This window comes from Schistocerca serialis, chromosome 4 (genome assembly GCF_023864345.2).
Source record: "Schistocerca serialis cubense isolate TAMUIC-IGC-003099 chromosome 4, iqSchSeri2.2, whole genome shotgun sequence".
NCBI lineage: Eukaryota > Metazoa > Arthropoda > Insecta > Orthoptera > Acrididae > Schistocerca > Schistocerca serialis.
In genome coordinates, this window is record NC_064641.1 from 317,749,030 (window position 1) to 317,762,819 (window position 13,790).

At 39.6% G+C, this 13,790-nt stretch overlaps 1 pseudogene; it reads right to left on the reverse strand.

Annotated features, from left to right (window-relative positions):
* Positions 1–4,212: 4,212 nt before the first annotated feature.
* LOC126475898 (5S ribosomal RNA) lies at positions 4,213–4,330 on the reverse strand (annotated as a pseudogene).
* Between the last annotated feature and the right edge of the window lie 9,460 nt (positions 4,331–13,790).

Consider the following 13,790-nt stretch of genomic DNA (forward strand, 5'->3'; position numbering starts at 1 on the left):
ACACCACTGGAGGCGGGCTGCACGATGTTGGGGCGTGAGCGGAAGACGGCCTAACGGTGTGCGGGATCGTAGCCCAGATTCATGGAGACGGTTGCGAATGGTCCTCGCCGATACCCCAGGAGCAACAGTGTCGCTAATTTGCTGGGAAGTGGCGGTGCGGTCCCCTACGGCACTGCGTAGGATCCTACGGTCTTGGCGTGCATCCGTGCGTCGCTGCGGTCCGGTCCCAGGTCGACGGGCACGTGCACTTTCCGGCGACCACTGGCGACAACATCGATGTACTGTGGAGACCTCACCCCCCACGTGTTGAGCAATTCGGCGGTACGTCCACCCGGCCTCCCGCATGCCCACTATACGCCCTCCCTCAAAGTCCGTCAACTGCACATACGGTTCACGTCCACGCTGTCGCGGCATGCTACCAGTGTTAAAGACTGCGATGGAGCTCCGTATGCCACGGCAAACTGGCTGACACTGACGGCGGCGGTGCACAAATGCTGCGCAGCTAGCGCCATTCGACGGCCAACACCGCGGTTCCTGGTGTGTCCGCTGTGCCGTGCGTGTGATCATTGCTTGTACAGCCCTCTCGCAGTGTCCGGAGCAAGTATGGTGGGTCTGACACACCGGTGTCAATGTGTTCTTTTTTCCATTTCCAGGAGTGTAGATACTTAAAAGATGATGTGAAAGAAGTGTTGATGAAAAACACCAACTAATATCCACAATTACTGAGGCCGCAAAACTCTAGTTATGAAAGAAATTTCTGTAGAAATACAGTACTAAAATATAATTGGATGGTAATGAACTGGATTGACTTCTGGAAAATAATGTCCAAAATTTCCACACAAAAATGTTTATTTTGTTCTTCATAGCCAAAGAAAACGTACTATTTAGTCAACATTTAAAATATTGGCTATTTCCTTCCAGTTCACGATTCACATGCACAGCAGCAAGAAATCTGTCCAAACCCGACCTGAGTTAAACAACGTTTTCACAGTCATTAATCTCACCGCTAATATGAGTTATTACACTCGGTCCTTCTTGTGGATTTCTAAAAATCTGCTCGCCAAAAGGTGCTCAGTGGTCAAATACTGAAACATGCCATGCAGATACTATGAAGGCCAATATTTCACACGCAAATATCTGTCAACAGATTTAGACAAAATCTCTGAAATGTTGCCAAGCAGTCCTCAACAACAACTGCTATCGACTTAGCTCACCAATAGCTCAAACACTAAGTAATTCTTTATCTTACACATTATTTTGATGGGCACTAGTAACATGACCGACTGCATTCAAAGCTAGCCAGCAACTCCCTTCTTCCAGCCTCACTCACAGTATAACTATTAGGTAACGAGCGGGAACTGCCTCAATCCTGATTGGCTGACCAAACTCGCTGCCAATCAGAATGCTCGCTCATGATCAAACTCTCGCCAAAACTGACCTGCACTAATCCTTACACACAGACGCATTTGCGTCAATCTGACAAACAAATATTAAAGTAATGTTTAGTAAACGAAAACGAAAAGACAATAATTCTGGAAATACTCTTTAGATACAGATTTTACTCCAGGTGACTTTCTGGCTGCTCTGTTACAATAGTAATTACACCTAGACTTACGTCATCAGCAAAGTGGGTAAATCCCCTAGAATCATTTTCCCACGACAGGCTCGTGTAACTCTTGCAGGTTACTAAAGACGGTATATAATGCAACCTTAAAATTTTACAAATGTTCCACGTACACACTCTCATTTACTCACATTTACTCCTACAGCAATATTAGACACAAATAATATTTTTGTCTGATTTTTATAATACGAAAACGAAAAATAATTAAAATTTTAATATTAATAGGCCGCTAGATGTCAGCCTCCGAAATTGCATGCAGCAAGCTATCCTAAAACAAACGTTCGCTCGGAACAACTTGCGATGCTACACACCCCCTACGAACATAAAACTTCTTTTAATTACGTGTTATGGTTCTTACTGCATCCAAAGTTGAATTTTTAACTACCATGACACTGTCAATCAAAATGTGTTTTCCTCAGTTAACCAAATATGTAAACTACATGACAGTATTATATACAAATACATTGAATATCAAAAGCTAGGACTGAATAGCATACAATCAAATTAATTTACAAAAATTTCCATCTTTCTCCAAAATAACATTTTTCTCACAAAATTATACTCTTGAATATTTTTCCCAAAACCGAATTAGCAGAATATTTACATTGAACTCTTCTTGAAACTACAATTTGCTCAGAACTAAAAGCTCTCTATCTTTCACATTGACATTAATCACAAATAGTAATTTTATTATGTCGCATCAGCATTCAGTAAAATACAATTGATCCAGTGTGTAGGGTGACCTTTCCTGGACCTTAACATAATATCTTCACTTCGATATGTGGGTCGTCTCTGAACTTCTTACAAAATCTTCACGTCGATATGGGGGTCGTCTCTTTTGCTTAACACTTTTTTCACAGTACTTTAGGGTCCTGATAACTGTCTCCCATGAAACAAATGGATTCTAATTACTTCAGATCAAGACTTACATATCGGTAGCATTACGTTCTCGTCACTCGGGTACATAATCCAGCTCTCAGTCATAGATTGGGGTTCTCTCTCGGTCATGTATCAGGATCTGTACAGTTTTTTCGTACCTGCAAAACACAGTATGTGTAAGTGTGCGTACTTAATATCTACATCGTAAGCTAACACACAGATATACTTTAGTCAGCACTTGCTCCTGTCCATTCAAAACCAAAGAACTCCATGAAAAATTTTTCTAAAACTTTACTGTCCTCTACAATTTACTTCTTATTTACACAAAGCTTTTTTTCAGACAAATTCATTTTCTGAAAAAATCTATCATCTTATATACAGTAGTGAAATTTAATACCAATCCTCTGAGTAAAAAGTTAATTAACTGTCCCTAAAAAAAATCAGCAGTACCCAAAATTGGCACCACCACTGAATTTTTTTTCCAAAATCTATTTTAATCATTAAGCAGGTTACTGTTACAAATTCTGCTGACTCAAAATATTACTCTTTCTTAACTCTCTTTCAGAAAACAAAATTTACTACTTGCCTTCACACAAATAAGCTACTGTACACAAAGAACAAAATACAACAACATAAAATATCCTGCAAAGTTATCTCCGGCACCACCAGCGGCTCTGAAAAACAACATTACACATTACGTAAAGAAATACAAAATTATTGAGCACTGAAAATCATTCAGCCCACCTCTTACAGTCCTGCAGCACCACCTATATACATCATACAAAAAGAGATAACAATTTTATCACGTTACTAAAATTTACTTCTGTTGGCTTCAGTAGCTCTGAGGCACATCTTACATACTACTAAATACAAAGAATACCTAGTTTATAGAAAGTCCTTATAAAATCTCTGAAAAATATCCTTGCCTTCATCTGTGGCTGGAGCGAAGTCCTCACATTTATCCTATTCAAGAAAATTAAAAAGATCCTTATAGAACAGTACTGAACCTGATAGCCAATTACAGTGGCTCTTCATCATCTCATGATCAAATTACAATATATATAATACATACAAAAAAGGTCCTCAAATTACTATATATATATATATATATATATATAGATAAACATTAAGCACAAGTTACGCCAACTAGTGTGGCTCTCCAACACATCTCATTCATTATATTCAACAAAACATACATTACTGAAAATATTAAATACGTTTAAGTCAACCTCTCTCTGGCTTTCAAGTCAAGTAATTTATCTTTATGTTAGTTTTGGTCAGTATCTTAGTTCACTATTACAATTAATGTGTCAATGTAAATCTGTGCTCTTTGGTTGAATAACCGTTCTGCCGATTACCTATGTCAAGGATAGGAGGGAGGAGTATTGTTGCCAAAGTGTTCACATCACTCAACAGGTCCATAACCTGTTGGTAGTGCTGAGTGGCAATATAAGGAATTGCAATGGATGGATAGAAAAGTGTTCCTTCCCCACTTCCGAAGGTGGGAAGCACTCCATCATCAGGCCACAAGTGGCCCATCCAGACCATCCGACCGCCGTAACATCCTCAGTGGGGATGCCGATAGGAGGCGTGTGTGGTCAGCACACTGCTCTCCCAGTCGTTAAGATGGTTTTCTTTGACCGGAGTCGCTACTGTTCGGTCGAGTAGCTCCTCAATTGGCATCACGAGGCTGAGTGCACCCCGAAAAATGGCAACAGCGCACGGTGGCCCTGATGGTCACCCATCCAAGTACTGGCCACGCCCGACAGCGATTAACTTCGGTGATCTGACGGGAACCGATGTATCCACTGCGGCAAGGCCGTTGCCTAAAGGTGGGAAGCAAGGTCGCATAGATTAAAGAGACAGATAGGCGACCGGTTTACGAAAATGAAAATTGAAAGAATAAACCGATCAGCTGAGCGCTCTGCGGGCGCCAACCGCAACGTGCAAGACACATGGCCCTGGAGGAAAAAATCAGGATGGAGAATAGGGTAGTAATCCCGTGTAGTTACTAGGGTTTTAGACTTCCTTCTGAATGTATCTTTTTAAATCACTAATGTTTCTTAATCCAAAAAGTTTATGTGATTTCACGTTCTCCAGTCTATAGGCATTAGCATGCGGCTTTTCTATAACACTAAAGGGTCCTATATACTCGTCCGTAAATTTCTTAGTTTCAGCCGTAAGCTTCTTAGATTTTTCCTTAGTCTTTACTAGCACTATATCACCAATCTGAAAGCTCCTTGGCGGCCTCTGTGGCCGAGCGGTTCTAGGTGCTTCTGTCTGGAACCGCGCTGTTGTTACGGTCGCAGGTTCGAATCACGCCTTGGGCATGGATGTGTGTGATGTTCTTAGGTTAGTTAGGTTGAAGTAGTTCGGAGTTCTAGGGGACTGAGGACCACAGATGTTAAGTCCCATAGTGCTTAGAACCATTTGAACCATTTCATACCTCCTTGGATTAGCTCTCGCATCATGTCTCCTTTTTCTTTCCAACACCTTTTTTCTAATATTGGCATGAGCTACCTTCTTTTCTTATACAGCCAATTCTGTGATTTTAGGGAATTCTACTAAATCAAATAGGATGTTGTTAGGTCCAATCCCTTCCATTAATTCTACTGGAGCAAAACCTTTGGCTTCGTGTTTTAAATTATTAATTACTTCCTCAAAGCTCCCCAAGTAATTAGCCCATGCTGAGTGCTTCTTATGACAGTATGTCCTACAGAGACGGTTAACGTCTTTCATGATTCTTTCACACATTTTTCCCTGTTGAAAATATGCCGAAATTTTGATGTGCTCCGTGTTTTTCTTACTTAAACATTCTTCAAAACGCTCAGATATAAACTGTGGACCATTATCGGACAAAATAGCTGTTGGCACACCAATGTTGACAAAATAGTCTGTCTCTAGTTTACTTACAATTACCTAAGAGTTAGCCTTCTTAAGCGGATAAAATTTCACATATTTAGTAAGTCCATCTACCAGTACGAACACATACTGACAACCTCCTCTTGAAACTGGTAGTGGACCGAAAAGATCTGTTGCTACTAAATCTAGTTTGTTTTGGGGTTCCACAGAGTACATCAGTCCCTGTGTAATTCTGTTACTAGCTCGTACCTTTTGAAACCTGTCACAGCATTCCAGCCTCTTCTGCACACTGCGCCACATGTTGTCAAATATCACAACTTCACTTAACTTTCAATGCATTTACGAGCTCCATAATGCCCATATTTATTTTGTACAAAATCAATTAACACATCCACATGTTGTTCAGGTAAACAAATACGCCAATCCTCATTAGTGTTCTTTCTCCTCCTAAAAAGAATATCTTTGTAAACTTGGAAATGTTATGCTAGTTTTGGAAAATCGAGGTGACCTATTCTACTTTTCACCAATTTAAGATTATCCTTTTGATTCTGTTCTCGTCTAAGGTTCTTAAATATGCGTTTAATAGATCCCTCTTCCTGTGGTTGAAATACTGCGATCAATATCTCATCATAACCCCTGTTCGTTACTGGATCCACTCCCTACTCTTTATTCTTTTCATTTCTGGATAGCACATCTGCCACTGCGTTTTCAGCACCCTTTATAAACTGCATCTCATAGTTAAATTGTTGCAAATACACAGACCACCTCCTGAGTCTACCATGTTTGACCTGACAAGTATTTAAATAAATTAGAGCACTATGGTCCGTAAAAATCAACACTTCATGTCCTAACAGGTATTGCTCAAACCTGTGCAAACCGAAAAGAACCGCTAAAGCTTCCAGTTCAGAGATGCTGTAATTTTTCTCCGCTTGTTGTAACGATCGACTTGCAAATGCGATCGTTTTGTGGACCTGTTCTTCTCCAGCCATCTCAATCTGGAAAAATTCTAACCACAGACATCCGATCCTAGACAAAAAGGTCCTGAAAAGTCAGGATGATTCTAAACCTGGCTGTTCACTAGTGCTTCCTTAAGTTTTTCAAAAGCGGTTTGAGATTCCGGGTTCCACTTATAGGGAACATTTTTCTTCAACAATTCCCTTAAACAAGGATCGTTAAATAATTGCCCTGCCACAAATTAGCGATAAAATTCAAACAAACCGAACATTCCTTTTAATTCCTTGCGTGTGGCCGGTGCTGTATAGTCCCTAATAGCATTTATTTTACTTGGACTGGGCATAATTCCTTCCCCGCTTACTATATGTCCCAGCAATTTAATCTCTTTTTTTCACAAATTCTGTCTTATCTAACTTCATTTTCATCCCCCTCCCCCCCGTTTTAATAGCATTTAACACATTGTCTAATAACAAACAGTGCTCTTCCCAAGTGGGAGTCTAAATCAATACATCGTCCACATAAATAGTAATTCGCCTCAATAACTGAGCACCTGAAACCTGAGAGATTGCCCTGACAAATGCACAAACACTGATATTCAACCCATAAGGCACAACCTTATACTGGTAACATCGTCCTTCAAACAGGAACGCTGTATACTTTCTGGATTACTTAGCCAGAGGTAGATTCCAGTATCCATACAAGTAAAAAATTTAGCCCCTTTGAACTTTTGTAATAGTTCTTCAATGTTTTCTGGCCGGTCACTCTGGTAAAACAATCTTATTCAACGCCCTAGCGTTTAAAACCAGCCTAACTGAGCCGTCCTTCCTAGGTACTACAACCAATGGGTTATTGTATACACTAACAGCCTTTTCAATTATCCCCCAATCGAGCATTTTCTGTTTTAAGTTCCGAACGGCTTCCTTATGCACTTCTGGAACGGCAAACGGTTTTTTGAAAATATATGCATCTTCTTAGCATTCGTAATTTCGAACTAATCCAAGCTGAGCTGAAAATACCTCACAATGTTTATTCAAAATTTGTCTTAAATTGACCTTTCGCATTTCAGTTAATTCTGTAAGTTCCTGTAATTTCTCCACGATCCTAATACTGACACTCTAACTCAGAAGGATCCACTTCTTTTCTTTCACCATATTCATTATATCCTTCGATCAATGTAGCTACCCTACAGTATCGTATTGGAATGTCACTTTGTTGACGGCCGGAGTGGCCGAGCTGTTCTAGGCGCTTCAGTCTGGAACTCCGCGCCCGCTAGGGTCGCAGGTTCGAATCCTGCCTCAGGCATGGATGTGTGTGATGTCCTTAGGTTAGTTAGGTTTAAGTAGTTCTAAGTCCTAGGGGCCTGATGACCCCAGCAGTTAAGTCCCATAGTGCTCAGGGCGATTTGAACCATTTTTTTTGTCGCTTTGTTATTCGTTTACACTCTGTCTTTTTCCAATGAATGGAATAACTACAGGTTTTCCACTGATTCCTATAATTACATCATTGGGTCCAAAATTTAACCATCCTTCGTATTTATGCAAGAAGTCAGTACCCACCAACATTTCCACACTGAGTCCATTTATAACTGGAAAATTCTGTTTTATGGCTACCTCACTTACAGTTATGGGTGATAGGACTTCTTATTTAACAACTTTCTTAGTTTTTCCAGTAGCTGCAATAATGTGTAAACCACTCTCTGGCATGACAACTTCTTCTTTATTGTTTGAGAGAGTATTTACCAAAATCTGTGATACAGCACACACTTCCGAACCGGTATCAACTAGACAAGGAACTTTTTCTTCAAACAACATTACTTCAATAATCGGTTGTCCTACATACTCTCCCCTGATTACATACTCAGGCTCCTCTAACAAATCCTGCACCACTTCTCGTCTGTCAAAGCCTACCTCCCTTGTGGAAATCATACTAACATTTACTGGGTCCTCCTTTTGCTTATTATTAGTAGTGGCAGCTTCCACAAGTCTGTCCACTATTGATGACTTAAAATACTTCTCCAACTTCTCGCCATAATTTTCCTCTGATTCTGCAACCCCTTCCAAGATATTGTCAGAAATTTCTACACCACTTTCTTCTTCCCCTTCTTTCGATTATCCATTCTCACTTTCAGAAATTACTTCAATTAATTTACTCAAAACTTCCTCGACCCTTATTCCCGCATTAATTCCACAATTCATTGGTAGCCTCTCATCTGTTCCGCCGTGCTGATTCACCCCCATTTCCTCATCCGAGTCTTCACTTAAATTTATTTGTTTCTTGTGATTATGGTCCTCAGCGCCGGCTTTAGGGTGGGGCGACTCGGGCGGTCGCCCAGGGCGCCGGGGACCAAAGGGCGCCACGTACTAAACGCATGTAAAAAAAAAAATTACAATTTACAATCACCCATTTCGCGATACTAAAATATTATTCAGTCTCATTCAACATACGTCGCTAATCTCAGGAATGCGCGATGAATTCGGGGTAGCAGAAGAGAAATCATGCTAAATGCAATCTTCGTATTGTCTGCAACCATCCATGTTTGACGCGGGCTAGCACGGGCCCTGCCAAAGCGCCTCTCTTATTTGTTTCATGAACTGCAACAAGGAAGAGCCCATGCAGCCGCACCATCTTTCGTTTACAACAGAAACTACCGGTCGCTCCAAATAAAAGAAAATACAGACTGTGAAATATACATTACATTATGATTTAATTAATACGAATGTATTTATATCGAATATTTGTGACTTAATGACTCATGTACATTAATTAATAGATCATGCAATGCGTGCACTGCATTCATAGAGAATTCTCCCCTAACTTACTGAAATAATACAGCGCCACACAATGTTTGTTAGACTGCATATGTTGGCAGCGCTATGATTTGCACCCACATGTCAGTAATTGTCAGTAAGAGTCGGAGGCAGCGGTCATGTTTTCGTAGCTGAATAATTGTGAGTGAAACGAGTGTCGTGACTGTGTCAACATTTTAATTTTCTGGTAGGTGCGAAAAACATTTTTATCTTTCAGTTCAGGTTTTTTCCTAGTTACGTCTACTGATAGGTGAATTTCTTTATTTGTTATAGATCGAATATTGTGGTCGCGAAATAGAGCAGTGTCCAAGCAATAATTTGTCAAATTATTAAATCATGCCAGAAGAAAAGGAAATGATTAAAAAAAAGCTTTCTGGTTCAGAAAATCGGAAAAGAAAGGCTGAAAAAGAAAAAGTTCTTGAAGAAACTAAAAAGCACATGAATATTTACAAGTACCTTAAAGGAAATTCTAAGGCAAATACTTCAGATATTGAATCAAAAGTCCATGTATCAGCAAATATTTCTTCAGACTGTGAACAATTATACACAAAAAATATACAATCACCTATTGAAGGTGATCAAATTGACCAGCGCAGTACATCTTTGCATGAATCCTCTGATATTTCTCCAATTCAAAATCGACACATGACATCTGTGGTCGATGAAAGTATCAACGTTCTTGCAGTAAAAGAATACAATGTTTCTGATGTAGGTACGTGGACAAAAGTACTTAATGCTAGAGATATAGATCGCATTATAATATGTGGACCCTCACAAGTATGTCTAAATAACTTCCCAAAAGATGAAAATGGGCGTCATTTCTCTTCAACTCATTACACAAGAAAACTATCAAACGAAGAAACTATCAGACGACGGTGGCTAGTTTATTCTGTATCAAACGACAGTGTCTCTTGCTTTTGTTGTCGACTGTTTGATTTAAAGTCAACTACTAATTTGACTACCACTGTGGGTTACAGAAATTGGAAACATTTAAGTGAAGCTCTGAAACTGCATGAAAATAGTCCTAACCACAAAAAAGCATTTACTCAATGGACTGAAGCTGAAATCAGGTTTAAAGCTGGATTAACTATTGACAAGGAAGAACAAAAGCTAATTTCTAAAGAAAGTTTACGATGGAGCAATGTGCTTCAAAGATTGATGCGCATTACTTTGTATTTGGCTGAGAATAATATGGCATTCAGAGGGTTATCAGATAAATTATTTACCCCAAATAATGGAAAATTCTTAGGTCTTGTACAGTTATTGGCAAAGTTTGATCCAATCATGGAAGAGCACGTCAGACTGGCATTGAATGGTGATTTGGCTGACCATTATTGCGGCAAAAATATACAAAATGAATTAATAGAACTCATGGCATCACACGTTATGTCTACAATCGTATCTCGCATAAAGGGTTCAAAGTATTATGCAATCATAGCTGACTGTACTCCAGATATAAGCCACAAAGAACAACTTTCGATAACTTTAAGATGCGCCAACATAACAGAGGATGGCGTGAGTGTAAAAGAACATTTCATCTCATTTCTGCAAATAGATGATATAACCGGTGAAGGCCTCACAGAAAGCATTTTAAAAACATTGAGTGATCTTGACCTTAACATTAATGACTGCAGAGGACAGGGCTACGATATCGGCGCGAACATGAAGGGGAAAAATAAAGGCGTCCAGAACAGAATTAAGAAGTTAAATCCACTAGCTTTTTTTGTGCCATGTGGATGCCATAGTTATAATTTGGTATTGTGTGATGCGGCAGAATCATCAGTAAAATCCGTGACACTGTTCGGAATGTTACAAAAAATGTTTAATCTATTTGCTGGATCGGTAAATAGATGGAAAATTTTGACCGACCATTTGAAGATATACACCCTGAAAAATGTAAGTGACACACGCTGGGAAGCTCGAATTGATAGCGTCAAAGCGGTTCGTTATCAATCATGCGAAATGCATGACGCTTTGGTTTCCTTGGCCGATGCTACTGAACAAAGCGATGCTGCGGTGTCACACGAAGCGACAACACTAGGAGGACAATTAAAAGACTTCAGCTTCATTGTTTCTCTCGTGACATGGTATGATGTTCTGTTTCAAATTAACGTTGTGAGTAAAGCAAGTCAGTCACCCACAATCAACTTTGTCGAGTTTATGGGAATCCTTGACAAATGTTGCTCTTATTAGGAAACATATAGACAAACAGGTTTCGAACAAGCTATTGTAACAGCAACTGAACTGGCTTCGGATCTTGATACGCAGCAATTATTTAAACCACAAATGCGATTAAGACGTATTAAACGCAGGCCGGGTGAAGAGGCTGTTGATGATCAAATAACTGACCCAAAAAAGAAGTTTAAAGTAGAGTTTTTCTATGCACTGTTGGACACCGTGCACATATCCATGAAAGAAAGATTTGAACAGATGCAAGAATTTTCTGCGACGTGGTGTTTCTTGTTTGACATTAAAAAAAAGTCAAAATAAAGAAGAACTATTACAATGCTGTTCTAAATTACAAGAAAAGTTAACTGTCAACATGAAGTCAGATATTGATGGAAATTTGCTGTGCGACGAAATTTTAGGCCTGCAACACTATCTCGAAGACAGCCAGGCAACGCCTATTGAAGCCTTAAACTTCATAAAAAAAGCATAATCTTCAAGAGTTATATCTCAACATCTGGATAACGTTATGTATTTTGCTAACAATACCAGTGACTGTCGCAAGCGGCGAACGCAGTTTTTCCAAACTGAAGTTGATAAAAACGTACTTGCGGTCTACAATGTCTCAAACAAGACTAACCAGTTTGGCCTCACTGTCCATTGAAAATGAAGTTGCAGAAAACCTGGACTTTGCTAATCTGATCAGAGACTTTGCCGACAGAAAAGCGAGAAAAGTAAAATTTTAGTCGTTTATAATTGTTTTTCATTAGGCGTAATATGTTTTGTGTTCAGATGACTGACAGAAAATATAGGTTTATGGCTTACAGTTATATTAAATTCAATAAAAATATGGTACCCAATTCAAAATTAGTGATTTTTCGTTATACATATTACCTCCTATATATAAAAATCAATTGTTGTGTGTTAGTCTCACCAAAACAAAGAAATGGCTTGACCAATTTGAATAATTTTTGTTTTGTTTTGTTCGCTTTAGTACAGGGGTGCTTCAGAAAAGAAAAGAAATATTTGGGATATACGAGCCTGTTTCAACCACATTTTACGCATCTTTTCTTTGTTTGGAACACGCAAAAACAATTTTCTGGAGTTGTTGTAGATGTACACTGCAGTACTACGCAATACTTTTAGACAATTTCCCAAAACGTGAATGCCCAAACAATATATCACTGCTATACTGACCGTTACGGCAGCGACAGCAGCATGCTGGACTGACGTCACAGGCTACACAAGACTCACATGGAGCGTCTTAGCGGGTTTTCAGATTATTTGGATTTCATTTCCATTTAAAAAAATAAAATACTCAAATTTACGATGGAAAAAACCATGTTATGATCATAAGATGACGCCATTAACCACTTAAGACGATTTCTAGAAAACAGTCAAATACCGTGTTGCAAAGCACTGCCAGGTTCGCTATTTATACAATAAAGGGCGCCAACTGGACGACTCGCCCGGGGCACCCGGATGGCTAAGGCCGGCCCTGATGGTCCTTATGATCTTTATTTGCACTATCTGTATCATATAATGCTACTGTATTTACCGGATATACCTTTAGTTTCTCCGTGTCACTCCCCTCTGCTCTCTCAGTGGCGAAATGATTATTACCAATATTTTGTTTTGTAGGCGCCTTCCTTAGTAAGGGTGTTCAAAAAAATGGTTCAAATGGCTCTGAGCACTATGGGACTTAACTTCAGAGGTCATCAGTCCCCTGAACTTAGAACGACTTAAACCTAACTAACCTAAGGACATCACACACATCCATGCCCGAGGCAGGGTCCGAAACTGCGACCGTAGCGGTCGCGCGGTTCCGGACTGAAGCACCTAGAACCGCTCGGCCCCACCGGCCGGCGAAAGGGTGTCGCTAGCGGGTTTAACCTGCAATGTTTTCGTCTGCGAGCGCCAGCTTCATCGCAGACAGCTAACAGTTTTCCTGTCGGGTGTTGTTATTGTGTCTAAAATGCCTGCCATCGGGTGGGCATCGCCTCTCTGTTACATCAGCCAACAGCTGATGGCAGTCATAATACTGAACCCGTTCGTTGAACCTATTCCCGTTAGTATCTCCTCGTCCTCTAAATCTACCTCTGTATCCATTACCTCTTTGGACGATAATTCTGTTTACATTAAATTCAACACTGTTATCATTGTGTCTGACAGTAGGCCTATATTCTCTCCTAGCATTTTCTCCTTCCTTTAAAATACTTTCTACCTTTTCCAAATAGTGGATAAATCTATTAAGATTATCTCTAGGAACTGAAATTATTTTGTTTCTCCAGTACAAAGGCAGCTTCTTTTCTATCCCCATAATTATTTGCTCAGTTTCTACTTTTGAACTTAGATACGATAAAGTAGTTACCCATTTTTGTACAGACCTTTTAATATTATCTTTCTTGGGATTATATCTCTCCCCTGACCAAAACTTATTCAAAACATCCATGTTTCCTCTTGCCCCAATATTCTTCAAAAAATGCCTGTTTGAAGTC